The sequence below is a fragment of the Lactuca sativa genome, chromosome 8 (genome assembly GCF_002870075.4).
Source record: "Lactuca sativa cultivar Salinas chromosome 8, Lsat_Salinas_v11, whole genome shotgun sequence".
Lineage (NCBI taxonomy): Eukaryota > Viridiplantae > Streptophyta > Magnoliopsida > Asterales > Asteraceae > Lactuca > Lactuca sativa.
In genome coordinates this window covers 49,106,021-49,120,903 of record NC_056630.2, presented here as the reverse complement: position 1 = coordinate 49,120,903, position 14,883 = coordinate 49,106,021, and positions in this window count along the sequence as shown.

The window sequence follows — 14,883 nt, the reverse complement described above, 5'->3', positions numbered from 1 at the left end:
GTCAAAAAATAACAATTATAAACATTTTAAAGTTGTCACAGAAAATATGTATACATTTTTTTTGCTAAAAGAAAACCAACCATGTTTTCCGAAAACAAATATTTCATCAACTTAACAAAAAATCTAACTAATCTTGCAAAAATGGCTTAGATACCAATTGTTGGGGTTTTATCAAAAATTTGGTTTCACAAACGGTAAAAATAGCAACGGAAGCTTTAAAATTGTTGAATAAAACTAAAACCGTTTTAACCCACCATGGATCTTTTGCAAGACTTAGAAAGATTAAAAAAAAAACAAGCATAGAAAGAAAAGTGTTGCCACCTTTGAAGACATCGATTCTCATGGGAGATTGGAAGTTGATGAAGTATGACATAAAACTTCAAGGTAGAAGTTCTCTAGAGATATCCACCAACAATAAATCAACTTGATAAAATGCTAGTCTTCTTCTCGTAATAAAAGAACCTCTTAAGCTCTTAAGACAAAGAAACTAGTTTGTCTTGAAAGAGAGTATTCAAGTATCATCTTCATCCTTTTGTTCTTAACACTTTAAGAGACAAAAACTAGAGAGAATACAGAGATAGGAAACACAAAATTTCTTGGTTTTTAGCTAGTAAAAGAAGAAATACATGCAAGCCTTTTAATCATATTAATCCAAGTCCTTACCCATTGAGTCTTGATGCTTTAATACACCATGCATCTAGCAACAAAAGTCTACAAGTGTAAGAACATGGATTTATGATTAAATAAATGCAAGCATGACTTTTTTTTCCCTTTATTGTCTCCTTGAATATTTAAAAAAAAAAGAAGCTAGTTTTTTGTATAAAACCTCTTCTAATTTTTATAACTTATAAAAATTATAAATCCATATAAGACAAAAACCCCTTTTGGTCCAAAAAGATGTACATGACATAATAAACCATGCCTTATGATATATTATGATATATTTCGATACTTAACATTGAAAATTAATATTTCCATGAAATAAATAATTTCCAATTAATTACAAGGCATATATTTATTTATCAAGAATCAAATTCTTACAAATAATATATTTTCATCAAGTTGTTGTTAGTGTGACCGTATAGATTCATATGTTATTAGCAATATCATTATATAATGACTGTTGGGCATAAGATATATCACTTGAAGCCTTGGAAGGAAGAAAGAAGAAGAAGAAGTGAGCTAAGACTCAAAAAGCTAGTCCTCATACTTGGTGTTAGCAATATTCTGGACCTTTTTAATTCTCAAAGACTCGATTTTTATCATGTTAGGTTGCTAGATCTTATGTTTTATCTCTAAATCTCCATGTTCTTGTGGGTTAGAGTGTTTGGATCTCAGAAAGTTTGCAACTTTATGGATCTATGGGACATTTGACATAATTATTGGGATGGATCTGGATTCGTGTGGGGTTTTGAACCATGCATGGGATTTCCATGGAAAAACCCTCTTTTTCGCTCATTATGGCTTCAAGACATGCATATCTATAAATCAACAACTTTTATGTTAGATTAGGTATTAGAATAGGTTATGGAGAAAATGACCTATGAAGTTTTTGGGATAAGTGCTTAATGGGGAAAGTCATGTAATATTTAATCCCTTTGAATCCAGGGTTTGAGGTTTTGACCTTTTGGATGGTCTTATCAGGTAAAGTTGGAAAATTTAACCTCCGAGACTTTGTTTCAGACCAGATCTAAAATTTGGAGCCTTTAGGATAGAAGAAAACTTTAAGCTGCTAAAAACCAAATGCCTGCGGCGTGGCGGTGGGGATGTATGTGAATATGTGACAATTACTGATATTATTGTATGAAATATGTGTGGATCCAAACTAGGCTTAGAGTCATTGTGGACTTGGGGTTGATACGGACCTGAGAGTTGATACAGGCCCGACACAGTTACTTGCTGTTACATGGGGTTGATACGTACCCGGGGGTTGATAGGGACCCGACACAGTCACGTGCTAATATATATATATATATATATATATATATATATATATATATATATATATATATATATATATGTTGTGTGTGGTATTTTAGGGAAGCTCACTAAGCTTTGTGCTTACATTTATATTTTTGGTTTTAGTTACTTTCGGTACGCAAAGGAAGGGCTCAGCGTGATGGCACATCATTCCTCCCCCCTTATGTTTCCGCGATTATGATTTCTTTTACTATGCTGTTTTGGATAGTTTGTATCTTGGATTTTTTTGAGACATGATGTATGGGATTGATGAGTTTGAAAATGAGAATTTTATCACTATTTTTAGGACATTATAAGTTGGTATCAACGCCTTGGTTTGAGGGATTTGGGCATACTTTCAGTTGTGTCAGAACATAAACTAAGGAAATGATAATACTTTCAGAAGAAAAATAAAATTCTTAAAGATTTTTATAAAACAAGCAGGGGATGCGATGCATGCAATCAGCCAAGCTCAAGTAAGTGATTCCCAAAAGACACATGTCTATGTATTATGATTAGTATGCCTGCCATATGAATTGCATGAGAGTAGGGCTAAGAATACCTTCAGGAATCATATGTTAGAATTGCTTGATTTGTGTGATGCCTTATAGCCTAGGAGAATTGAATGCTATGTGTTATATGGAATTGATATTGGCTCAGCTAATTACTAAACATATGCTTTAAAAGTTGTGTACGACTATGTTCATATAGCCTTAGAATGATCGATTTAGCCTCACTTTTATTTCCTTGTTTGGTTATGGACATAGGATAGAATCATAATTGAACAATCTATGTGACCCCATTTTGTGTACAACTTGCATTCATAAGGCAACCAATAGTATTGGTCGAGGTTCCCTATGTTGCAGGGAAGTTGAGTTGAGAATTCCTATAAGAGTCCAGGAAATACTGTAGTAGGATATGTGTGTTGTTTAGCATATGGATAGTGTGTATGAATTTAGTGTGGTGATTTAGAGGATTTATGATGGTCCTTGAGGAAAGTACAGATAGGTGTGGAAGGAAGTATTGGGCCCGTACTACTAAAAGCATAAGATCTGGACTCGAGACAAGGATTTTCTTCGAAATCCTATGGAGCCTGTGGAATGGAAGTTCCCTCATGAGTGTGATTTTGTATATTTGTATTTCAGTTGGGTGTAGCGATCATGAGAGGAGGAGCTTCTGGATCGGATTCTAGTTCTAGAGTAGAACCATTGATAAGAGGTTACACGAGTTTATCACATCTGAGATTTCCCGCAGTATCATGGAGGCCACCATGTGAATTTGGGTACTATTAAGGAGGGGATTATGGAGCTGATGGATAAGCGACTCAGGGCCATTCAAGAAGAGATCACTACGGGATAATTAGGAGCATGAACTCCCTAGTTTACGGAGTTCAAGGCTTCTGGAGCTCCAGAGTTCTTTAGGGCTAAGGAACCCATTGCTAGCCACCATTGGATTGTTGACATGGAGAATGCTCAACGTATGCTTTTTTTACCTGAGGGGCAAAGATAGGTTATATATCCTGCCTTCTGAGAGACCGAGCATGTGACTGGTGGGATGAGGTTGGCCAAGCTTTGGGATCTACATTGTTGGTGGCCATGAATTGGGAGGAGTTTGTTAGGAGATTCCAGGAGGAGTTTGCACCGACAATCGAGGTGTAGCAACTGGCGGGGGAGTGTTGATAAGATTAATACGATAAGATCGATATATTTAAAATAGGTGAAAGAATCAAAAACAAGGATAGGAGATCAAAGTTTTGCTGAATGATTAAAAAGCACTGCCTTAGAAGTGCTTGATGAAGAACATCTACTGTAAAGGCAGTGTAGGGTTACAAGATTATTAATTCAAAACATGGTGCATGCATGCACTATTTATACTCTAACCCTAGCACAAAAAGGAACTGGGTGGACATGCCCAACCCATTACAAAAGATTGAATAATTACAGCATAATAATTGACACAACACAATATAACCCCAAAAATCTCCCTTTTTGTGTCAATAAGGAAGGTAGATCTTCATTGTTGTTGGCGCTTTTGAACTTTAAACTGCTTCTGCATAATTCCCAGTAGAGTCTTGCGAACTAGGACATACCAATTGATCATGTCATTAAAACACTTCTTGTCCGAAACAATGTGCGCTTTATTCTGACTCACAAAATCCACAATATATCTAGACAGGAGGAGGAGTATAAATGCTTGTCTGGAAATTAGAAGCACACTCTGTGAAAGTTGGCATCTGGTTTTTCTCTTATCTGAAAAGCGACACTCCAATCCTTCTTCCGTCTCTTCCCAAACTTCATTGTATCAATATCCTTCCGAGGCTCCTTGGAGAGAACTGTAGGTTTCCTATTCAAAATAGAGGTAATCTCCATGTCCATATTTCCAACATCTTGGATGTAACAGATCAACATTCGTTTCAGATGTGCAATAATAGGATCAAATTTCTGTTGATCCTTCAGCAGTAGAAGTAACAGAGAAATCCAATCGAATGGGTTGAGGCAGGGCATATCTGCGAGAGTAAATTTGTGCGTTGAACTCACAGCCCCACGAGTAACCTTAAAACGAGCATTAATGAAGCTCTCAGTTTTAATTGGTCCGAACACCGTAACAACTGTGATCTTCTTTGAGATCCACGTTTCATATTGTGGCTTCATGTACTTTAGATAGAACAAAAAGTGCACCTGATCATCATCTTTGTCAGCAGGAAAATGTTCGCAATCTTGTCAAAACTGCGAAAAAGAAAAGCCTTCGGTGTAATAGGCAGATCAAGGTTTAAATCCGAAGAGTTCTCCAATTCTAATGATCCAACAGGCTCTAGCTAGTAAATGTTTGGATTGTCGATGACTTCATTCAAAATTCATGCCATTGTCCATAGAGGAAAGATAGTTTTCTGAGCTTTAAAGGTTTCCTCTACTTCACGAGCAGCTTTCTCTCGTTCTTCAGCTTCCCTAGCGATTCACAGATTATTATCAATCTTAGCATCGTGAGATTTATGCTTCAGCTTTTCATTTTCATCCTTTTCTTCCTCATCATCATCATTCACAAGTTTTTCTTTTCTTTTCGAACTCGAATCTACATTATCCTTTGATTCATTTGACTTTGGCTTTTGTTCTTCATGACCACCACCACCAGTTGATTTATTGACATCTTCAGTTGTCACTTTCTTTGCTTCTCCCCCTTGTTTTGGAATAGAAGATTCCGGAACACCTTGGATTTTGTCTAACATGGAGAAGGTAGGCTATAATTTCTCTGATAGATGCTGACGAACATAAACAGTGACGAGTGAATTGCGAGTTTCAATCAGGCTGTCAACTCAACATTCACATCTGCAATGCAACTTCAAATAACATCATTCTCAGACCTCAGATCAACAATCTGGGAGTTCGCACGCGTTAACTTTACTGATAGAACCTTCACCTTCTCAGTTTTAACTACAAGCTCAACCATTATCTTGTTCTCATGAGCCAAATCAACTTGACATTTGTCGATCTTGGAGGAAATGGAAGCTTGGAACTCAGAATTTACAGTTTGAATGTCAGAGCGAACCTTCGTAAGAGCATCCTTTTGAGTTTGGAGAGAAGAAACAAGAATGTTGATGGTTGTGTTCACAGAGGTGGTGTTGCATTCAGATGAAGAGATAAAGTCCTCCATAAAGCTTTTGATATCAAAAAATAGTTTATCAACTTTTTTGGTCGTTTCCTTGCAAGTCTTTTCAGAATCAGCGACTGCTTTGTTTGTGAGAGAGATATTTGCAGCATGCTCCTTAGTAATTGTTTCAACGAAGGCTTTGACAGAGGCCCGTGAGTATTCATTACTTGAAGAGTCTTTTGTGGACTCGAGTAAAGAATCCAATTTGAAATTTAGTTCCTTAAACTGCTTTACGGTTATGAGAGCATCATCATCGTCACTCTCTGGTTGAATATTAAAAGGACTATAATGAAAATCCTCAAAAGCATCCCGATCATCACCAAATACAGTATTTTGATCATCTTGACGAAGTGGTGAGATGGGAGTGGGCTCTGTACCAAAAAAATACTAGAAGGCCTTGCCCCCGTATCAGATACGTTGGCAATGAATAGTGGCAAACTTGTGGTTGTTGTTGTGGTTTCTGTCGAGTCCGTGAACAATAGAGCATCGTGACTAGTGGAAATATGTTGTTGCGAGACTCCAACAGATACAAGAGGACACAGAGCGATGGTGATAGGAGTTGTAGTAGAAGGAGGAGGAGAAGGAGGAGCAAAATCCTAGAAAAAATCATTTGTAATTAGAACAGAAGTTGGCATAGAGAATGATATCCTAGGAATTGTTTGAGTAGGAGTAGGCTGCGAAACGATAGGTTCCGAAGTCGCCGCAGTGTCATTATTTTCATGCCGGTCCTGCTCTGGTATGCGAACGTAAGAGATGGTCTGGGACTGCAAATCCTCCTCATCACTCGGAGTGGGAGTCCTTGGCATGCGAGCAACTTGCTTAATTTTCTTCTTCTTTGGAGTCTGAGAAGGTTCGGAGGGTCCAACCTTCAGTTTTCATTTTCCCCCCTTTTTAGGCTTGTTTGCTTCATCTAAATCCTTCTGCATCTCCGCAGTTAAAGGACGAGGACCAGATGCTGGTAGTTTACGATAATCAGCAATAATGTCACTGCTTGCAGGAACATTGTGTCACACCCTGAAAACCGAAGGCGGAAACATTTCCGGGGTTGACTTCTCGTTGAGTATCAAATCCAATGCACATAGTAAAGTAAAGTAAACAACCATTACATTACATACATAAAAGTTTACATTTATTTTCAAAAGCAAAGTTGTACATTGTTATACATATGTATATATAAACAAAAGCAAGACGTGTCTTGAACGCGCTCCATCTTCGCCAAAAGGAGTCATCGGGTACCTGTCTAATACGGACCTGAGAATACAAGCAGTTTGAAAATCAGCATAACGCTGGTGAGTTCATAAGCGATTTTGTTTTGTGAAAATGTATAAGTTCCTTTCCGTTTCTGAAAAAGTTACACACCAAGAAAATCCCAAAATGTAATGTAAAGATGTACATTGAAAACATGTTTACCCTTGTGAAATGTAAAGTTTAGTTATCTGGTTTGTTACACGTTTCTGGTTATGTACAAATGTTTCCCCAGGAAAATCCTATATTTTCCTAAATGTTGGTTACCAAATGTGAAAGATGTATACTGAAAACCCGGTTGTCCTTGTGAAATGTATTAGTTTTAACATACACATAAAACTAATAAGTATAAACAAAGTAAATAAATTACTTAATTCATTATTACTATTAAGTAAATCTCTGTTATCCTAATTGCGAGTTCCATAACCATACAATAGACTAGATATGGCAATAAGTAGTCCACGTCATCTTATGACTTTCGTCACCCTTGAACCATTCGGTTCGGTTGTAGCTAGCAGCCAGGTGTGGGGTAGTCAGCCTCGTATAGATCTATACACTCAAGTCACGCTCCTTATCTAAGAGATTCTGGTTACAGTGCGGTCCTCCACTCGCGTATCTCTGTGGAGTGTTCACTGAGGACGTGTCTCCAAATATATAGGATCAACAAATTTACTAGTAATAATACAATAATCCTCTACTCGCGTATCTCTGTGGAGTGTTAACGAGGAAAAAACAGTGTACTAAACTTTATGTTAAAGGTTCAAATGTCATGCTTTTAACTGATAAAATGTGGAAAACCATTTGTGAAATATATAAAACATAACAGTTTATAACCCATTTCACAAATATATGTTTACGTGCTCTGCATGTTCAAACGATTACCAGTTATAACAATTAGTGTTAAAAGCATATGAATTATGAAACACACACATGTAAAACAAGTTTATAAGTACAAATATCCCTTGTACTTTGCTTGTATTCTCCCCCTGAAAACAGTGAAAAACATTGAAAAAGGGTAGGGGTATGAACTCACCAGACGAGAAAACGAGTCGGTTTGAATGCTAGGCGTTGGTTCGGGGCTTAATAACGCGCGGGGTTCCTATGTAATATGAAATGATATACAAATGTATCCAATTAGAATTTGAACCACTAATTAGACATGAATATGCACTCCAAGACACAAACACACTTCAATTCAAGTGTTAGGAGTGATTCGGGTAGCATCTAAGGGTGTGTAGGGCCTAAATATGGAGTTTACTCTTCAAGAGTAAACTCCTTAAGGAGTTTACGGCCCATTTACCATATCCCCATGATTTTACGGTCGTAAACTCATGGGTGGTGGGTTCTTGGATGCCAAAAGGTCAAACAATGCACACAGGAAGTTCTAGGGTCGATTCCATGGCTTAAGGAGTGATCGGGACTTGAAATGCCCTTGGGAAATGAGTTTAAGGTCTAAGGAGATGTTCTTGGGGAGTTTACTACCTTAAACTCATGAGTTTACAACCGTAAACTCATGTTTGTTCATGAATTAAGGGCTTTGATGGTTATAATTCCATCACATGTGATTCTAGGTCCAAAACCAAGCTTTTTATGGGATTAAAGGCACCTTAACACCCTTTGTTGGGTGTTTACGGTCTAAGGAGGTGGGTTTACGGTCCAAGAAGGTTCTTGGGCTGTAAACTCAAGTTTGATGCCTTTAAGGATGTTTTGGTGCATTTCTTGAAGGGTTACAAGGTTTTATGCACTCATGGAAGTCCTTTGGAGGTGTTTAGAGGTAAACTAACACCCAACAAGGTGTTTAAGGTCTATGAATGAGGTTTTACAGTCCGACCATGTTCTTGGACCGTAAACTCATGTCCATGCCTCATTTGGTGCGATTTTGGGGTCCTAAGCTCATGCATGCAAGTTTCTAAGTCGAATCTAGGCCCTAGAAGTGGTTTGAAGGGGTTTTGAGGCTTCAAAACCCTCATATGAGGTGTTCACGGCCTAAGGAGGCTCCAAAACCATAAATACTTGTTTATGGTCCCATTCCTCATAAAAGTTCCGAATTTGAAGGTCTAAGATGCTAATTCATGAGTTAGGGAAGTTACCTTAGAGATTTGGAGCTTGTTTTGGATGATTTTGGCTAAGTTTCGGATTTTAGAAAGAGAGTAGTGAGAGAAAGTTTTAGAGAGAGACAAAAAGCCTCAAAATGATGTCACTCAATCCCTTATATAGGGGTTGAGTTTGTGGCTCGGAGGAATTCTACCCGATACTGCCGTTAGACAGTGCTTTTGGTCGCACCCGATAAAGTTGCCGTAACTCGTTATGGTCGAAACTCAAAACTTACTAATATTAAATTTAGTAAATTTTCTTGAGTATTTATTATATTTGAACATACATTAAGTCATAATAAGCAACCCAAATATTATGACTTAATTTAATAACGAAAACGGAAATAATTCGAAAATGACAAATTTATTAGCGGAACAAATTTAATACGACAATTTTATTTGATGGGAACGGTTTTAGTGACGGAATAAATTACAGGTTGTCACACATTGCAAAGCATGGTGTCTGGTATAGATCCGATGAAGGTGAATCTTGAACTATTATACACTATAACATTTGAAGTGTTAAACATAGGAATTGCTGCAATCGCAAAACCCTCAATCACCGAAATGTTGTGACGATTGATTGCCCTTTGAACGATAATGGCCAAAAAATGAGCACATGAAATTTCGTTGTGCCTTGTAACAAAGAGAGTGCTCTAAACAAATTAAGCCCAAAGAACTGACCCATAATCCAAATTTACCCAGAGTAGACACTTGACATAATCGTAAGAAAGAGCTTAAATGTACAATTAGATCCAGTTACTCTCTCTGATAAGCTCTTGAAAAGCAGGGTAAACAGACCATTCCTGTGACAACCCGAAGTTCGTTCCGTCATCGTAACCCGTTCCGTCATTAAAAATTCGTCGTTTTGAATTGTTTCCGTTTCGTTTATAAATTAAGTCATTAATTTTTGAGACTTCCATTATGACTTAATCGGTATCCAAACACGTTAGAAACTCATGAAAACATCCCAAACTATTATTTAGAAAATTTTTAGTTTCGACTACGTCGGGTTGCAACAACTAAATCGGGTACGACCAAAAGCACCGTTTAACGTCAGTATCAGGTAGAATTCCTCCAGGCCATAAACTCAACCCCTATATAAGGGATTGAATGACATCATTTTGAAGCTTTTCCTCCCTCTTAAAACACTTTCTCTCACTGCTCTCTCTCTAGAACTCAAGTTTGATCCCAAAAATCCCCTTTCAAGCTTCAATTTGGTAAGCAATCTATCCTAGCTTGTTGTTAAACTTTCTTATCATGCAAATCTATGTTTGAATCACCCAAAACACTCAAGAACATGTGTTTATGGTTTAAGAACCCTTCCAAAACCGTGAACACCCCTAAAGAGGGTTTTGAACTCCCAAAACCCTTCCAAATCACTCCTAGTGCTTAAATATGGCTTAGAAACTTGCATGCATGAGCTTAGGACCCCAAAATCTCACCAATTGAGGTATGGACATGAGTTTACGGCCCAAGAACATTCTTGGACTGTAAATCATCATTCATGGACCATAAACACCTTTTTAAGGTGTTAAATTGCCCTTAAACACCTCCAAAGGCTTCCATGAGCTTCCATGAGTGCATAGAACCTTATATTCCTTCATGAGATGCACCAAAACACACACAAATGATTCACACTTGAGTTTACGGCCCAAGAACATTCTTGGACCGTAAACACCCCTCCTTAGACCATAAACACCTCCAAAGGGTGTTAAACTGCCTTTAACACCTTGTATGGCTTGGAATTGGACTTAGAACTTTGTATGCTTAACCGACAACCACTAAAACCCATGAATCATGGACAAACATGAGTTTATGGTTATAAACTCATGTTTTTAAGGTAGTAAACTCCCCAAGAACATCTTCTTAGACCATAAACTCCTTTTCTAAGCTCAATTCAAGTCCCGATCACTTCCTAAGCCATGGAATCAACCCTAGAACCTTCCTTTGTACATTTTCAGACCAATTGGCACCCAAGAACACTCCACCCATGAGTTTACGGCCATAAACTCATGGGGATATGGTCATTAGGCCGTAAACTCCTCAAAGAGTTTACTCTTGAAGAGCAAACTCCATAATTAAGCCCTACACATCCATAGATGCCACCCGGGTCACTCCAAACACTTGTAGTGAAGTGTTTTCACAAATAGAAGTGTATATCCTCAAATAATTAGTAGTTCAAAGCCTAATTAGATACAAATGTGTATCTTTTCATATTACATAGGAACCTCACACGCATTCAAGCCTCGAACTGACGTTTAGCATTCTAGCCGACACGTTCCTCGATGTTTCAAGCTTATTATTTCATTTGAAATGTTTCATATTCCACATGCTTTTATGTTTTAACAATCAAAACCATATTAACCAACTGTTTGACTTGCAGAATTAGTTTTCAAATCTTACTATATATTGGTATAATATATGTTTCTTACACGATTTTTTTCCACTTTATTATTGTTAAAAGCATTAGATTAGTACATTTGTTTTGTCCTCGGTAACACTCCACAGAGATACGTGAGTGGAGGATCAGCGTTGTAACAAGATTTATTTCGTACTATTACTTGTAAATTCGTTAATCTTAATAATTGGAGACGCGTCCTCTGTAAACACTCTATAGAGATACGTGATTGGAGGACCGCCCCCGTAACCACAATCTCCTGGAGGGAAAGCGTGACTTGAGTGTATAGATCTATAAGGGGTTGACTACCCCGCACCTGGCTGTTAGCTACAGCCGAACCGAAAGGTTCAAGGGTGACGAAAGTCATAAATGGATAATGGACTACTTATTGCCATTTTTAGTCAATCGTATGGTTATGGAATTCGCAATTTAGATTACGAAGATTTACTTGTTTTAATAATGAACTTAGTAAGCTAATAACCTTAAGAATTAGTTTACTTTGCACTCAATAGTTTTATATACGTGTTAAAACTATCATACATTTCAAGGATAACCAGGCTTTTAGGAAACTTCACACAAACATTTGAAGTATGGTAGAGACTTGTACATTACATTTGGATTTGATAACTGAATTTTACTTTTAGGAAAATAAGGGTTTTTCCTGGGATAACAGAACTGTTCTTAACTAGACCGTGTAACTAATAGAGAACTCAACTTTACTTTTAAGGAAAATAAGGGTTTTTCCTGGGATACATAACCGGATCATATAACAATTGGATAACTAAACTATATTTATAAGAAAATATGAGATTTTCTTGGATAACAAACTTTTTCGGAAAACCAAAGGAAACTTGTACATTTTCAGAAAACAAACCTCTTATGAACTCACCAGCTTTATGCTGATTTTCAAACTGCTTGTATTCTCAGGTCCACATTAGATAGGTACCGTGATCTTTTGGAGAAGAGGGAGCGCTTATCAGACTTGTCTTAACTTTTGTTCATATGATATATATGAATAACACTTGTAACATATTGATTTCAAACAAATGTAATAATTGTATGTAATGTAATGTTTTGTGTTTACTACGCTTACTATGTACATTGGTTGCGATATTCATGACGTCCTCCGCCCCGAAACGTTTCTGCCTTCGGTTTCGGGGTGTGACAGATTGGTATCAGAGCCCTTGTTTATATTGAACTAGTGTAACACCGTAAATTTCAAGACAAAATTTTTGTTTAAAATAATCATTTTAATCTTAAAACACTTGTTTAAAATCTCATTCATAATTGAATTACAAAACATAGCTTCATTTTCACTTGCACAGAAAACCAGGATCCTCCAAAATATGACTCTTTCTCTGGTGTGTACAATCAAGCCGGTGCCGTCCCGTGATACTGAAAGAAACCTGAAAACAACATAACACAAAACACTGTAAGCACGAAGCTTAGTGAGTTCCCCAAAATAGCACACACATAACACATATAAGCCACTCGAGGCCATAACTCTATGGGTCCGTGCACCCAAACTCTGTGAACCCTCAGGTTCTAACTCTGTGAACCTTCCGGTTCTAACTCTAGGACCCTTCGATTCCAACTCTGTAAACATGCACAACATAAATCACATAGAAATAATGCAGTACAACACGTAACATACATAGCATACAAATACTCTGTCACATAACTCTGGTTACCTACTCAAGGTAAAGTATAGTGAGAAGACTCACCTGGCAAGCAGAAAGCAGATATCTCCATACTTGAATCTCGAACTCGCCACCGCCTAACACGTAAGGCAAAACTCTCATGACTATAACTCTCGAGACTAGAATCAATCCTCTCAATGCACCCTCTTAAGGGTAAAAGAATATTTTACCCCTCTCTTGGCCCAAAGGCCACATTGCTGACCAAACCCTAAAAGTCAACGGTCAACCCTTGGTCAAAATCAAAGTCCTTAGTCAAAGTCAACCCCTGACTGACCCTACTCGCCGAGTCAACCCTATGACTCGCTGATAGTTTGTTTTGTTTACTTCTTTTTATAGTTTATTTTAGTATATTTCATTCATAATTTAGATAATTTCCATGCATATTTTCCATTTTGTTATTTTATGACTATTTCGGGTACTTTCGAATCTTGTGAGCATAATTGCAGGTTTTCGGGTCTAGCGGAGCGGGAGTGTTCGGGAGTATGGGAAGCGATGAGAGTTGATAGGCAAAAAAAAAAAGGATGTTAGGCTTGGTGATTGTGGAGATGGTGCATGGAGCGAGCTTGATGGTTATTTGAAGGTTTGGAGAGAAATAAACTTTAAATTTGCAAGATGCGGGCATACGTAGATTTTTAATCGGGAGAGTGCACGAGATTTGGAGGATGTGGAGAGGTCAAATTGGGCTTAAAATGAAGAAAAACTTGAAGAAAATGGGCTAGGAGGTGATTGGATTCGATCTGGGCTAGTGGGATATGCTTTGGAGGCCCAAAATCTCAAAGAAGCCCATGTCAGGCACCACCCGCGCAACCCACCCGCACAGCAGCACGCGGGTCGCGCAACTCCCTGCAGGGGCATTTTCGGAAATCCATTTGGAGAGCTATTTGAGGAAGTTTGGTGCCCATCTTTTGGAGACTCTTGGACATCCGATTTTTGGAGATTCTCTCTGGAGTTTTGAAGACTTTTGAAGGCCAAGAACACTTAAAGAACATCATATTTTTACCTCTTGATTCTTGCTTAATGTTTGGTACAATTTTCTCTAACTTTGTTTCTTTGGGTTTAGCCATGCTTGGCTAAACTAATCTTGGTTGACTTTTGGTTAATCCTTTGAACTTTTGTTGAATGTTGAAGAATCCATGAACATGTTCTTAAATCTTTATGGGAATGTTTTGTGTTTTAACTTCTTATCACTACTTGTATGTTTTAGTTCATGAGTTTAAATGTGTTTGTGGTGATTAGTTGGCTAATTTCTTGATTAAGTAAAGGATCCTCAAATTAGCAAGCAACAAATGATTTTTGTGTTGTTTTTGCTTCACACAATCATAAAAACATTTCCTCCAACATGGTGGTGAAAGCATTTGACCCCTCTTGGATTTGGTGACTTTTTGGTTCTTAATGCTAGTTGACTTTCACTAATTACATGCTATTTGGAATTAGTGACTTTGACTAAGGAAATTGTTATGAGCTTCTCTAGCCATTTCAAGGATTAAGAAAAGTCTAGGTAATCTCAAGCTTCTTGGATTACTATAGCCAAATTAAGGATTTAAATCAAAGTATTGCACCATTGGATTCTAATGATATGTTCATCAAAAGTCAAAGTGAGGAAACTTTAAGTCAACCATCTCTCCCTCATTGATTTTACATCAAACTCTTATTTTTGTTGCATTTGTCTATTTAAATCATAGTTAATTCTAGTTTGTTTCAAGTATTTCAAAACACCAACCCCCCCCCCCCCCCCCATTTTATTTTTATTGTCATTTTACAAGTACTTTTACAAAGAGATTTTTCATAGAGTTATAAATTGAACCAATCTCCGTGGATTCGATCCCTTTACCACTATACA